The 16,653-nt window shown below is 36.0% G+C and overlaps 1 long non-coding RNA gene across 1 annotated transcript; it reads right to left on the bottom strand.

Moving 5' to 3' along the window:
* Positions 1-1,340: 1,340 nt before the first annotated feature.
* On the bottom strand, positions 1,341-9,144 carry LOC117432505 (uncharacterized). Its single transcript, XR_004548807.2, has 2 exons — positions 8,757-9,144; positions 1,341-2,091 (listed from the first exon to the last, which is right to left on the bottom strand). It is a non-coding gene; the product is annotated as an uncharacterized LOC117432505 (long non-coding RNA).
* Positions 9,145-16,653: the final 7,509 nt, after the last annotated feature.

Raw genomic sequence — 16,653 nt, forward strand, 5'->3', positions numbered from 1 at the left:
ATTACTGGTCATTATACAGGAGATATCAGAATTTGCATCTCATTATAAATAGAGTCACAATGCCGAACTGCAACGCAAATATAATAGGATTGAGCTATGGCTTCTATGCTAGTTCTCTCCACCCCCCACCGCTGTGCTTCTAGCTCATATGGTTTGATTACAAATACACCCAGGCTTTGTATACTGAATAGATATATTTCAGTTATAAAGCCAATGAACTGCTATCTCTATATTTAGAGAAAGCGAAGCCTGTTTGTTCAGCACTGGTGTGGTTTGAGATTTCCTGTTTGAAATGTATTTTCTAATGCAAAAGGTAAGTATTAACACACAACAGGGAGTGCATTAAGCTACCCCAACACAGACCTTCTCTATATGTATTGTATTGTACCACCTGTCACTGGGAAAAGAATAACCAGAGAGAATAAACATCTGGACTAGCTAGCAATGAACAGAACACTCTTTAAATCATTTTCTGAGTCGTGTAAGCTGCTAGTTTTGGTTTTGCAATGTGTCTGTTACCTGGACCCAGGAAAGTGTCAGCTGTGGCCCTTGATTTAGATACTTAATGATCTGCTACTTGCCATGTGCACAATATCAGCCAGGAGGACTGCTGATTGGTCAGTTACCAGCTGCTATTCCTTAAGGGAATTGACTGAGCTGTTTAAAAGACAGATCAGCGGTAAAGAAGAAGGCTTGCTGGCAGACATAAGCAACAACATTGTGTTTAATTGTAAAGCTTTGTTTAACCAAATAGTCATTTTAAAGACAATCTTGTCTTTGTAAGTTTTGAAAGTAGTCGTGTGTTAGCTTAAGTTTTAGCCCTGTATGTAGTTATGTAGTTGTTCCCCAATACAGCAAAGACAGCCTGAAGCCTGGCACCCTTTTAGAACATAAGAACATAACAAAGTTTACAAACGAGAGGAGGCCCCATTCAGCCCATCTTGCTCGTTTGGTTGTTAGTAGCTTATTGATCCCAGAATCTCATCAAGCAGCTTCTTGAAGGATCCCAGGGTGTCAGCTTCAACAACATTACTGGGGAGTTGGTTCCAGACCCTCACAATTCTCTGTGTAAAAAAGTGCCTCCTATTTTATATAATTAATTTCTTAAACTAAATGTATGCAATGTGTATAGACTAGGAGAGAAGTGCCCACTCTGGTAAAACAGCTTCTCTATCTTAATAAACAATTGAATCATTTCACTGACAAAATTTATTAGTATCAGTATGAAGACAATGATGCTGATAATAAAACACATCGGGCTCTATGCACAGTACATTTAGCACTGTGATAACCGTCCACCATTGTCAAAGCAATGCGCTTACAGAAAGAGCCAGAAACAATTGCATGTATGAACTCTTTATTTGCATGCAGGAATTATGTGTTGAAGCTTTTTAAAATCAACATTGTGTTGTCTATGTAGAGTAAAAAAAAGCATCTTAGCATCGGCTCATTGTGAACAGTTTATCAACATTCATTATTTAATACAACACAAGAACTGTAATCCTTTAGTTTTAATTGTGTGGGTTATCAAGACATCAGAAGAAGCTGCAAATTCATATGATACCAGGAATAATGCATGTGCCTCTATGCAGAGCTTAAGAAGCCTGCTCTGTATTGAAGGGTTCAAGACTGTGGAGCACAAACTGTGATTCTCATCCTTCAAATAACGCTGAAGGAATGTGAAGCTCACAGCACTTTACTGAGCAGTTATCATTGCTGCGTTTTCTTTTTCCAGCTTTCTTTTTTGTGCTTCTCCTTGGATGCGTTGTCTTTCCTCCATCTCCTTTTGTCTTGCTCGTTGTTGCTTTTGGATTTCCATTTGCTCATTTTGTCTTTTCGCTTCTGCACTTGCCCTTTCTGCTGTTTCAGCATTATGACATGGTCGGCAGTAAACTGCATTGCCATATTTGCCATAATCACCAGTGATTTGGCAGCTGCATCTGCAACAATGATATACTTTAACATATTCTTTACTAGGAGCACTGCCACCCATATTTATTCTTCTCTTGAATGTATTCAATATGCAGACCTAGCTTTTTTGATTTTGGAACCCTTTTGTTGAAGTCTTCTGTTCCAATGATGAGATGATTCCTACAAGATGGAAGTAAGATGTTAGTAACATTCATCCCCTGCCACGGCTGTAAATTACAACTTTGTCAAGTCGGGTCTTAAAGGCTCCAAGTGATTCTGTCTCACAGCATGACTAGGTAGCCCATTCCATACCCTTACCATAATACTGCAAGATGATTATCGCTTCCATTCACTTCAGTCAAGCAGAACAGTGTGGTTATGTAGCTATGAACTGACTGATCTGCTCATAACCGACTTAAGCATTAGGTATCATGTTGGGATGTTACATTTCAGTGTGAACTCCAACCCGCAGCTTCCATAACTTTGAAACAGCAAGACACAGTGTCAGAATGTTGGCTTTCTGGTGACACAGCCTGCTCTAACAGCCTCAGCCACTCACAGCTGAACTTCCTTTTGCATTCCAGTTTGAACCCTAATATTCAACGTCACCACATGTAGTATAATAGAGAGAAGCAAGCGGACTCAGCAACATTGTGACACTTCCATTATCCCTTAAATGCAGTTTAGAAGATTGAACAGTTTCAAGATCGGAGGAATTTATGAAGTCACTTTTAGTCAAAAACAGCCCAGCATATGGCATGTATTACAAACTGCATTTCGCTTCATGTTCAATTTATCAGTTTGAGTGTAATGAGACATTATCTAGTCCAATTCAGTCAAATGTCAGTTTAATGTATCATCTGAACCCAGTTACTTTACCAAGAAAACGACATTTATTTTATAAGCAGCCAGAAAATCAAGTGCAGATACATTATCCCATTTTCACACAGGGACTTCAGAATGTTGAGTGTGCACTGAAGCAAGACTCGCAACCTGTTTTGTTCACACTTATCTTAATGTGTCTTTGAGTGTGGCTGACTACTGGACTAACTAATCCAACTCCCGGGGTAGATTCGAGTCATTTTACCCTGCATTAGTGTGCGTAAAGAAACAAAGCCACTTAAAAATGAATGCAACTTACTTTTTTAATCGTGCATGTGTCATGTACATAAAGATATTACACACAAGCATAACAAAGAACTGCAGAGTTATGCCAGTGCTAGTGTGTCTACACTGAAGAATAAAAGAACAGTGTTCAATCTGTTTGTAGTGTGAGCAAGGCTGCATTAATAAGTCCCGGATCAACTTTGCTCAAGTGTGAAAAAGAATATTGTCTGCATGATAGTGTAGGTAGGTACAGACATGTGAAAACAGCTGTTCATGGAAGGAAATTAAAGAGATACTCCAATTTCAAGCAATAGTTGGATGCCTGATATCAAAAGCAAGGATAGGCGGATGTCGGATTATCACATTTTCTTTGCTTGTTTGCATATCCTATTGTGCTGTATTTCTGTACTGTAAAAATTGCTTATTTCACGGCATTGCACAGTATAAAACAACATATTTTAAGAGGCTAAATTCAAGAATATATAGTTTTTTTCCACCTTTTAAAGACATTCTTTTTTCACTAGCAGTGAATTATCAAACAAAATAAAAACATAAATACATTTAAAAATGACATGTGAAATGTCCCCTTGTATTGGACAGAGCAATCTTTAGCAGAAATATTTTTGATCTTTGATGCAGCTGGTGACTTTTTAGTTGAAGACATGTTAAAGAAATCCTGCAGTTATGTGCAATGTGTGTTCAATCATTTACCAGAAGCAAACTAAACTGGCTGCCAGGTTTCTAAATGCAGTGTAACAGGTAGTGCAGGAATAAGACAAACGTTTGCTGAATTTTTTAAGCAATAAAACACATGTATATTTACACTATTCTTTCAGACATTTTCACAGCAATGGATACATTTCACATAAACCGTGAAATCCATGAAAGCAGTGAAAATAATTCAGCCTGACCTATCATGTGTGTTCTATTTAATTATCTAATTTGTCAGGCCTACTTCAATCCAATAGGCTGATATGCCAAGTTATTACAGTGGCACCCTATGGGGAAGAGAGTCCCTTTAACTACTGAAGTGAGGTAGTTTTAGAAATGACCACTAGATGGTGCACTTGTTATCTCTGCCCCTTCTACACTTGTGGTAACTCTAAATTAGTAAATGAAAAATCCCACTACATACATACATACAAATATACATACATAGATGAGAGCTGTAGGGGGAGTCGTGCAATCACGGTTCAAATCTCACTCACTCCTTTCTTGATGTAGGATTCACAGGTAATGCTGCATTGGCTAGGGTCATTTTTCAGTTTTTTCTGATGCTTTGCCTTTGGTTTTCCTCTGCATTAAAAATAGCTTACCCTGATTTGTCATATTTTTAATTTGCTTTACCATACCCCTCTGTGCTGCACAATGCTAACCTGTACTTTGCCATTCTTTCAGTGTGCTTTATTACACTCTGCTGTGCTGTTACTGTGGGGAACATGTATGAGAGTCAGTAGAGGAACATTGGTTGCTTAGATTTGATGGAACATTGTCTTGATAGGTTGATCTTTAATTTACAATGACATTGAAGTGAAAAAAAGTGGTTGTCGTGACTCTAAAACCAGTTTATTTGACCACAAAACAGAAGAGCATGACTTGCTTCTGAGCCACAGAGCTGGATCTCATAAGGAGTGATGAGGTTAGTTTCATATTCATTTAATAATGAACAAAATGCTCCTTGGGACACTGCTGATCTGTTGTGAAATAAATAAATAAACCAGCACACAAGAATTGTAGATGATTGTGTCATTAATTATTCAAAATAGAGGATTTTAATAAAGTAGCCTCAGACACTTTATTTTAGTTTAATTTTCCAGTTTTTGCTGTAAATAAGTTCGGGAATCACTGTATGAGCACTACAGTCAGTAAGTTACACTGTTAAACAGACAGAACCATATTTTAAAGTGTTACCTCTATTCTAGAAAAATCATGTTCATTTTACAAAATTAAATACAAAACACCTTGACAGTGCTTAAGAGAAGTTGAAATACATGCCAGTTTGGTTTAAGTTTTTTCACATTAACGGGTGTTTTACTCCTTTCAAAAGATACCAGTCAATGGTCTGTATTGCACTAAAACAAACGTGCTAATTGGATTATTTTGATGATTTAATTTAATTTTGTTTAATAATACACATCCAGTAACAGTCATTGTGTCTGGATGTAGAGCTTGGAGTATCACTGTGCGTTGGAAATATCTACTAGTTACTAGCACCACCTTGTGGCAAGAACACATTCTGCTTAGGTTTGAATAGGTATTGGATTTCTGATGCGCACAGATATACAGGCGGACCTTTATACCTGGCTCCCGTTTCCCACATACTGTCATTACAGGAGCCCTTTGTCTGGCACATTTCCTTAGAAGCGATTATTTCTGTATATTTATATTTGTGGTCCAATAATTCTTCATTTGTAATACTAATAAATAGTTGTAACCTTCTTGTGGCACAAGTTTATTTTTGGCACATTACTTTCTGTAGATTTTGCACTGATCCCACTGGCACATTGATGTTCTCCTGTTCTCAGCCCGCATAGGTGTAATTTGAAGAAGCTGAGCACCTGGTATAAAAGTTTCTGATTTCATCTATTCGAGAGATTGGATTGTGTCATGGATGTGAACCCGGGTTTGTCTGGAGTGGAGGTTGGACGCACAGTCAGCAGGAGCAGAGAAGGAATTACAGTTGTTTGTGTTCGGTGATGGGTTGGGAGAAAAATTAATGAAACAGCCGCTGACATTTAGAGCAAGGCTCCTGCTGTGCTTCCTGTCTCCCTCCGTGTCGTGTGTGTGTGTTTAACTATTTTAGACTTAGTATTTTTAAAAGGCATTAGGGATTTTGGAGGAGTGCTGGAGACAGGGTGCTTTAAAGTATTGGTTTTATTGTTGTTCTTAGTAAGCCCTGTCTCTTCGATCGTATTGAGCAGCACTGCACTTTGTTTGTTTATTATAATTAACTATCTATTGTTTTTTATTGAATAGTGCAAACCCCATGCCGTGACTGTGTAATCTAGACTTGTCCTATTTGTTCAATATAGTTAACCACCTGTGTTTAATAAAATGATGTTCATTGCCCTGAATATTGTTGTGGTCTTAGTTTATTTCCTTCTGGTATTCTGCCTGACTGATCTCTAACTGATCAGAAAGAACCAGTGCCCCTCCCGGGTGCTACAAAAGTGAATTCCTATTCAAACATTGCTTACGACTCTTGCAAAATCACACTTGTCTAAAGGCGTATGAGAATAGCACCCACATCTGATTGACAGATACAAGTGCAACAAGTGCTTAGGGTCGGGGAGAAACGTGATAAAGGTGCGAACCACAGCTTAGATTCTCCAACAATACAAGTATATGAGAAACTGGGTTGAGACTGAACTATAAAACCCTGTAACAGGACGAGCAGCCCTGTACATTGATTTGTTTGTTTTATTTTAGAACGGGGTCCCCCTCCGCCCCTGTGTTATTTTGTATTCTTTATTTGTTTTATTGTATTTATATGACGGCGAAGCGCCGGTTGTTTTGTTGTATTTATTTAAAAATGTATTTACAGCGTTTCCTCGTGGAAATGCGTGACTGTCAGCTGGCGATTATTGAATTAGCTGGCAGTCATGCTACCTGTGCAGACTGTGGCCGAGGGTTAATGAGAGAATTGCCAGCTAGTTAAACCCCTCGGCCACGGTATAAAAAGCCTGCAGCTCTCCATGTTTGGGGTGGGTGTTGGAAGGAGAGAGTGAGCGAGAGTGGAGAGAACTGAGAAGAGCAAAAATGAAACTTAAAAAAAGAGCGATACAGGAACAGTGAAGGCTACAGCCCAGCCTGACCTGTATTTTTTATTATTTGGTGTTCGAGATTTGTTTTGTTTAACTATTTATTTTGCTCTGTGAGCACGTGTTCTTTTTGTTAAAATATTTGATTTATTTTTGTGATTTGTTAATAAAAACGACGGCCAGCCGATTCTTTCTTGTTTGTTTTCCCGTCCCTGCTTCTGCCGTGACGTCACCGCTCAGTCACCCTGTCACAAACCCTAATCGGGAAATCACCCCTCTATTACAACCTTCGATTCAGCAATTTGATTGGTTTAATTGTCCCTCGTGTTTTTACTGCTGTTGGGCATAACTCATTCCAATATGCAGCTGCTCACGATTGGAATGAGTTACAATCAAGGCTTAAACTCCCTGGTTTTATCTCAGAGGGTGCTTTCTTTTCTAGACGTGAAGCTCTTTTCCCTGTTTCATGTGCTTGTGAAAGCAGATGCTGATTTTATTAGGTTTTTATTTTTTATTTTATTGACTTCATATTGCTGTAATGTCTCTAACTGCCTATGTATTGTTGTTTGTTGTATTTATGTTGCCGCTTGGCCAGGTCGGCATTTTAAATGAGAACTTGTTCTCAATGTCTTTACCTGGTTAAACAAAGTTTTGAATAGAATTGAATTGAATATAACCGAAAAAATAAAAGCAACCTCTTCCATAAAAAGGTAAAATAAATAAGTCCAAAAAAGATTCTGGGACCTAAGGTTGTGAAGAACCCCCTAGTCTCTGCAAGTCGCCTTAGATAAAAGCATCTGCAAATGACTAAATAATAATAATAATAATAATAATAATAATAATAATAATAATAATAATAATAATAATAATAATAATAATAATAATAATAATGTGTGCCTATAAAGAACAATCCTTAATTTATTTCAAAATCACAATGTATTCTCTGGTGCAATACTAATATTCATATTTACATGCAATATCTGAATGTTTATGTATGTTGGTGAAAAATCATAATAAAAATGTTAAACATTAATATGCGTTTGTTACATATGTTTTTGAATGGTGTATATGGTGTTTGAATTATGTATATATTCTAAAATTAGCCAGCCTCCACTTATAAGCCCATATGAATTTTTTGAACAAGGCACTGTTCTCCACGATAAATGAGTCGTGGCATGAGCCAGGGTACTTGGCAACTACAGTACATCCGTGATAATACATTGAGCATCATATAAAACTTGTACAGTTAAAGATTGATGATGTTTTCATTCCTTGAATCTGGGGATATTGCAAGTGTGCAATCTATTACACCGAGCACGTTTGGGAGGCCAGACAACTGATAATATTTGTGTTTGGTTCTATTTTGTTCCACATCCCCAGTTGGAAACATTATACAGTCTACACTTGCCCTATGACGAAGTTATTACCTAGTTATTACCTCAGAAAAATCAGAGGTAATAACTAGTCATGCATTTTTTTTAATGATCCCAATGGTTGCATGATTTTAAATTGTGGTGATAATTGACGGAGAGCTAATATTCATTCCCCTTGGTGTATATTCAGATCGAATATGAAAAATAATAATGTCTATCAACAGGGAGACTGGAGGGGATAATTATTGCCGTGCACTCTGCAACCATTAGTGCTTAAACCGTACTCCTCAATAAATATCACAGAAGTACAAAATACACGCATATTAAATACATAAACTATGAGCTACTGACTCATATACCTCACATGTATAACGCAGGCTAAGTTGTAACTAAGAAGAAATAAAACTTTTTTGAACACCAACACTGATGAAAAGAGACTGCTTTTTGTACCTTTAAATGCATGACTGCTGTAACAATTAACCCAATATCTGTGGTAATAAAATCATCTGTCACCACTACAACATGTCAATATGGGTTAGCTCTTGAGACAAGAGTTCACAATCCAAAATACACAAGTTTATTTAGAATATTAAAATGTACTCACTTCTACTATTAACCGTGCCCAAGTTTCCAGTCTTCAGTAATGCTGCGTTGAAATGCAGCTTTTCAATACTTCCTCTGTTCTCTTTGAATACAACAGACATGTGCCGCCCACACACCACCCCTGCACTTATGCTCACACAATGAACGCCACATGAAAGAGCAGAAGTATCTTTTGATTTACAACTCGCCAAGAAAGCGTTGTTAATCACTTACATATTGATCAGGTTTTAAATATAGGTACCAATTCCAACTAATACAAAAGCATAGGTCAGATGTTTACTGACTCACTTAACTATTAGATAATTAGTTAAAACCAAATACAAGAGGATCGCAAGTCATTATAAAGTAGAACTTATTTAGCCGTTAATTATCCTCTCACCGTTTTAATAACGTTAATTTAAAGAACCACGTTTCCTTTGTATTACAAGAAACAGGCTGTCATTAAACAGTTTGTTTTCTCTTAAACTCTATAAACTAAACTAGCGTCTACTTTATTAGTCTCCGTGATAAGGACATAAGTAGATAATTGAGCATTTGGATCATAATATCAAATAATTAGTTTACATGGATACACATATACTGGTAAGGTGCTGACCGATATTTAAGGTGTGCTTTCTTTTGTGTAACACTTTTAAACCTGATGTTGAGGGATCAAATCCAATCTCACTGTGTTCTTTTATAAATCTCAACAGCCTATATCATTTTAACACAGATAATGCAAACCTGAATGTTATATTTCATATGTATCTAACCATTGGCGGTGTTACGATCATATGTACAGCAATACACACATCACTCAATTGAACCTAATCTCTAATATATACACATATGTTGTCCTAAAAGTGATAATGGAGCTTTATTATCACTGTGGGTATAAAAACACCAAGAAATGTATCATTTTTAGCATCAGTTTCTCATTTTATACCGAGGCATCATAAAAGCACCGGAAAGGCTATATTTGCAGAATTACCAGTTTAGACTTAACAAAAAAACTGACTTGCAAAATCACACTTGTCTAAAGGCGTATGAGAACAGCACCCACATCTGATTGATTTTTTTTTTGTGTGTAATGGCATGCAGTACGTGTAACACACAATACCGGTACTAACACTAGAAAATGAGTATGCTACTTTTATTAATTAACTCTTAATTAAACAGCTGCCAATCTGGTGTTTATATACAGGGTGCATTGTGTATTTATTTATTTATTTATTTATTTATTTATTGAGCAAAGACGACAGAGGGAAGGTAAAAAAAAAAAAGATCCAGAGAAGAAGACAAAAAGAACCCTTACCAGTAAGTCAAAATTCTTCTGAAATATTATTTACACAAACTCTGATGAGTTCTCACTTAGTCATATTTGGATCATTCATTACATGCAGATACTGATTTAAAACATACCTGCACCAAGGTATTCGTGCCAAAAACGTTATTTTCTTTTTTTCATATGCGAAAAACACATAATAAGGCTCGCTAATATTTATGGCTTTTCAGTATATAAATGCTCACCGGGAAGACTATTGTTACCTCCTGCGGCTTCGGGCATCATAGTCCCATCAGTAACAATAGTTTTCCGCTATAGCCCTCCTCTCCCGTCCATATATATATTGGCTCTTGTAATGCCGATATTTGCATATCCCGATTACCCCTAATTGTAGTTATTGCTTTCTCACATCTTAACTCGAAAGGTACTTGTATTTACTTACTCTCCTGAGATTTTCACTAGTCAAACAGGATGAAACATGAATGCAGTTGCTGTATTTTGACTTTTAAAACGCTGTGAACGTACAGCGTAATGCTGAGATTTCCATATTCCAATTACCTATAATTCTATAGTTATTGCTTTCTCCTACCTTAACTCGAAAGCTAATTTGTCAAGCGATTAAAAAAAATGATTAGAACAATTAATCTTAGTTAATCCCTGTTTTTAATCACATATTGAATTGTTACAATTACTACATCCATTGAATTTAAATTTGTTTGATGCTATTGTTTTTATTATCCTTAACTTTAATTAAAATTGTTTCAAATGTATTTATTTATGTATTTATTTAACCAGGAAATTTACCCATTGAGACCACCACCAAAATGTACTAGGGGCAATAATTTAGAAATTACAAATCCAACCAACACAATACAATGTGCGGTTCAAGCTTGATCAGCAGCATACAGAGATCAGAAAACATAATAATTCACAGGATATCTATTTTTAAATATCATTGTGAACTGAATTTTTTTTTTAAATAAAATTATAAATATGTAGCTATAATAAGCACTTCTAGGAAATGAACTGTTAATTGTGAAGAGAACATAAAAAAATAAAAAAAATAAACTGTCATCATATCCAAAAACTGCAAACTAACAAGAAAAAGGACCAGCACAGCCTAACTAATTAAAAAAAAAAAGTATTATCATACTTTGCTTGATATGGGCTTGCAATGACCCTGCATTTCTGTTGAAACTGTTGGGTTTAATTTGTTGTTGTTATTGTCTGTAGCAGAAGAGCTGCTAGTGTATTTTGAGAGATGAAGGCGTGTTCAGCACGCAGCAGACTAGATGTACTCGTGTTTGATACTGGAACTCACTTTGACAGTAGACAAGTAAGCGTCTTTCTGTCCAGTGAGCCGTCAAAAAAAAAAAAAAAATCCCATTCATTTTTAGTTCTTTTCTCCATTAAGCGGTTCAGTGACTAGCTTTCTATTTAAACAATAACAGCACTCAGACACTCAATACAATGTTGCCGCGGACGGGATTGAAGTACGGTGTGCCGAAAGGCTCAAGACACAGCAATGCGATTAACGCGCTTTAAAATAATTCTCAAAGAATTACGAATTAATCGCATAAGTTAACTGTGATTAATTGACATATATATATGAACCTGATGAAGACAGGTTAGGCGTCGAAAAGCATTCTTTGTTCTACCACCATGTTTTTAAATGAATATTTTGATGAATATAAAATCAGCAGCAGTTATGTCTTGAATCCTTTTGAAGAAAATGTTGAGAATGTGACTATAAATGTCCCTATGGAAACTTATATGGTAAGCCATTAAAATGGAATGTTTGGCTCAAAGAGTTTTGTACTTTTGGATTGCCATAGCGACTCTACCTACACCACATACAATTACCTAACACTGGTCAGCACCTCTTCAATATTAAGCATTGTAGTTCACAAATGACTCTTGTTGCAATATATATATATATATATATATATATATATATATATATACACACACACACACACACACACACAGGATCCCAAATAAGCCTATACAACTCTGCAGTGGTTGAATCTGGGGGGTGATGTAAGTGTAGGCGCAGTGCAAATAACTGAGGATGCAAAATTCAAATTGCATTGTGGCCAGTCAAGTACTTTGCACTTCGCCTTATGTAAGCGTAACAACAATGCAAATTACTTCACACACACAAATAATGATCCGCAATTATGAGCGCATCGGTCTATTTAGTGATCGCACTTGCAGAGTTTGGAGTACAGAGAGCAATAGTTGCTGTATGACATTTGTGGAGCACGAAAATACAAACCAAAAAAAAAAAAAAAAGTCAGGGTAGCAAAGTCCTCTTGGTGCACAAAAAAAATAAAAGTTTTCTGAGAAGGAAATGAGTATACTTACAGCTGAGGTCACGCAGCATGAATCGGAATTGTTTAGAAAAGCCTCAGCCAACGTCAGTTACGCTAGCAACTGATGTGAAATGATATGTATATTGGCATGCTCTTTTTAGCATGACATCCAGAAATGTGCCTAGCACTCTAGGTGGATTGGGCTATCCCTCCAGATAGTGTGAAAGGAACCAGAGCCTAAGTTGCGCAATCTTAGTATCCAGATCCCGCCCAATTCCATGCTCTTTTCTTCATTTAAATGCATTTCAATATAATTAATAGATTAATGATGGCAAAGTGCAAATTTGATAGCGGATACAGAATGTCAGGTCAACATCATTCTTTACTTATGCTGCATTTTTAGCGGCCAGTAAAATCAGACTTTATGGTTTCTAAACACAATTTATGGCAGCATTAAGGGGGTTTTGTACCTGCAGTTCACTTTGCGCGTATCCTTACATCACCCCCATGAACTTAACAGTGTATTAATTGGTTTTGCATGTGATCAATACCATCAAATAACTGGGAATGTCTCATTTTAAACAGGCTACAAAAGGCTATGCATATAGATATATAAAACAGATGTAACTGACTTATCAGAGGACTTACACAGACGGAATGGGTTTAGGAATTCGCCTGTGAGCTAGTCAGTCTTTTCCCCTCAAATAATGCAACGGTTTATTTCAGTAAAAAAAAAAAACACAAAAAAAAACACAAACCAACCAAATTCAATAATAGTAAGTGTTAAAAAAAATACCCAAACTAAAAAAGTATAACTCACCTGTAGTAGTTTGGTTTTTTTGCGCAGTGCTTTCTCTTCTTGTATAACGCTGATCTGCACGATTTAACCCCCTTTTTTCTTTAAGAAAACATGACACAATAGCTTACCGGGTAGTTGAAGCCCTCAGTGACGGTTACACTTAGCTGAGGAGAATGTAAACGAGCAGACACTTTTCTAAAGTTGGAAATTAGATAGACATTGAAATCAGTTTTATCTAGCGAAAACACTTCAACACATTTCACAATGAGCATGTTTCTTTATGCTTTAACTGCTCTGTTGTACACATCCATTACACTATTAGCAAACATCTTCATCATTCCTATTTTATTGCAGATGTTGAATAATGAAGCAAATTATCAGTTCAATTAGGGGGTTAGGTTGTTCTGTAGGTTACTAAAACATGTTACTAAGTTAGTGTAGCAATTTCTGTATACTAAAGGCTTGTGGTATCGTACTAACTGTAACAAATATGAAATCCCAAAATGTATTGCTAAGTTATGTCTGTCTATCTATATCTATATCTATCTATCTATCTATCTATCTATCTATCTATCTATATATATATATATATATATATATATATATATATATAATTTAACGGTAAAACGACTGGCAGCAGTGTTGCCAGTCAAATACCTTCAAAATAACTGGTGTTACCGTATAAACTTATTTACAGCAAATGATTTGAATGTAATATCCGATGACACTTTATAAACTGATTTACAGCAAGTAACCGTAAAGCAATACATACGATCACACTGTATATACTAAATTACAGTAAATGACTGTAAAGCAATATACAGTCATAGCATAAAAATGACTGACCATATTTAGAATTACTAAAACAAGTTTACAGTCTGACAGTACATCAAATGACGGTAATACGTTTTACAATATAGAACACTTCTGACTCGCCGGCTTGTCAGTATATGCTGCATACTTAAAAGAAAGAATTGTGGACACTCTCGTTCCAGTGTGCAATGTTTCTTCTGAAAAACAATAACATAAAAGTTAAAAACTTTACAGCAGCACACATTTCTATAACACAATGCAGTCACCACGGTGTTTCATTAATAATGACTAGACAGTATTTTTATAATGAAAAATAATAAATGCTCTCATAACATTTCCAAATATAATCATATTCATACGTTTCAATAATCTCAAATATAAATCAATATCCCTATTGATTCCATTAGAAATTATTCATTCTAAATCATACTTGCATATATTTTCAATAATAACCTTTTATTTTTACTGTACTTAGCATATTTAAATAATATCACTGTATTTACATTTCTCTTTATACATTAACATAAGAATTAGCAACATCCTGAAATGATACAGCCTCATTGATACCTAACAGTACATAATATATACACACATGCACATAGTATATAGTATAGCATCAGGCGCATAAACACTCGGTTTTAAACATTTAATTTTTTACTTTCCTAATATCAATAGCAATGGTTGTTTCCCGTAATACAGCTTATTTAACTAAAAAGACAAAGTCGCAAATTAACTCCCATCATAGTTATTTCTCATTTACTTTGCTTTAACACTGTGTATTTCAATAAACAAAAATAATACAACACTAGTCATCTTTCATACCGCATGTTCCCGTTTGTCATAAGATTAATACCCTGTTGTACATTATACCTTCCTTATACAGTAGTTTAATGGTGTGTTTTCCAAATATATACCAACATTAAATGTAAACGGACATTTTGGTATTTCAACCACGTTGTCTATATACAATATAGAGAACTTTCACTTTCAGTGTCGCACGTGTTTACTATCGTATATATATATATATATATATATATATATATATATATATATATATATATATATATATATTGTAAGAAAGAGCGGCGTCGCCTTTAAGAAATGGCCATTAGAAAAACTACATCACCCAGGAACCTGAGCACTAATGGATAGGGCGGGGTTTCTGGGTATATAAGGAAGTAGGACAGGACAGTAGGGGGGTGATTGTGGGGAAGACCGCTGGATTGTCCTGCTGAAAAGAGCCTGCAAAATCAAGTGTGTATCGTAAAGTATTGTAAGGTAAAGTGAATGTTTTCATTTGAACAAGAGTTCTTTATTTGAGTTTACACCGAGTGCGTTTTCCCTCTTGGTGAGGTAGTCTTTTGTTTTGTAAAGTTTAATTTATTTTTATGAAATGTTTGTAGATAAAACGTGTATTCTCGGTAGTTAGTTTAAACACGGTCCCGCAGTTTCCGTGGTGGTTGGTTGTGCATTGTCACAACTGCCATTTGTTTGAGTGTTGTGGTTGACACGGGACCCGGAGGTGAATTACTGTTTCACTTGAGAAGGTACAGAGAAGGGCAACTAGGCTGATCTCAGGACTGAATGGCATGCACTATGAGGACAGGTTAAAAGAATGACATCTCTTCAGCTTAGAAAAGCTCTTTTCAAAATGGCTGCTCTAGTGCACTGAGGTTTGAGATCTGTCCTCAGAATCAATGCAGGAAGAGCGTTAATATAAAATAAAAAATGTGGTCTGGCTTTTCTGTTCTGTATCACATCTTGGACTGTTATTGCTGTGATACCTGTTGGACAATGTGAACAATAATCCTTACACTATCAGAGCACTAGAGCAGACATTTAAAAGTTGCTTTCAAAGTTTAAAGTTATCAGTGTAAAAAGCTGTCAGGATGTTAATTAACAATGAAAAGAAGAATTCCAGGCGCATTGTTTAAACAGGTGTAGAAACACATGGGGATGTGTAACTCTACATTTTTTGGAACCCCACTACTTACTCTTTAATGGGCCCCTGTTCTGTGTAGTGGTGAACACTTCATTTTATAAGCTGTGAAATCCCTTATAACTTTCATTCAGTGTTTCAGTCTAAATGAGATTGCTGTATTTGACTGTAACCCTTGCCCACTCTTTACTCAGCCATCAGGCAACAATAATGGATTTGTTCATACCTGTGCTCCCACACTGCACCTTCTTTTAAAAGAGGTTGATGTAGAGATTGTTACACCTAAAGTACAGGACATGACAGTATAACATCAACCTGAAAAAAAGAAAGATTACTTGATTACATTGTCCACTTAAATATTTCTCCATGAGGTCACCAATGTTCTTTGCTGTTTCCATGTTTTGGAAAAGTCAAAGAGCGACACCATTGCATCTTTAGGATTCCTTGAAACATAAATCACCTGCAATGGAAAATACAGCCTTGGATAAAACATGGAGCTGACTATAACTTGCACGGAATCTGAAGTATTCACTGAGAATTTGCAGCTAATCTAAGATGGAACAAACTGAACAGAAAGCACAATTAAACTCAACCCTGGTCACCTTCTGGTCACCTCGTTACAAAAAGGATATTGCTGCTCTAGAAAGAGTGCAAAGAAGAGCAAACAGAATTATCCTGGGTTTAAAAGGCATGTCATATGCAGACAGGCTAAAAGAATTGAATCTATTCAGTCTTGAACAATGAAGACTACGTGGCGATCTGATTCAA

The sequence above is a fragment of the Acipenser ruthenus genome, chromosome 53 (genome assembly GCF_902713425.1).
Source record: "Acipenser ruthenus chromosome 53, fAciRut3.2 maternal haplotype, whole genome shotgun sequence".
In the NCBI taxonomy this organism is placed as follows: Eukaryota; Metazoa; Chordata; class Actinopteri; order Acipenseriformes; family Acipenseridae; genus Acipenser; species Acipenser ruthenus.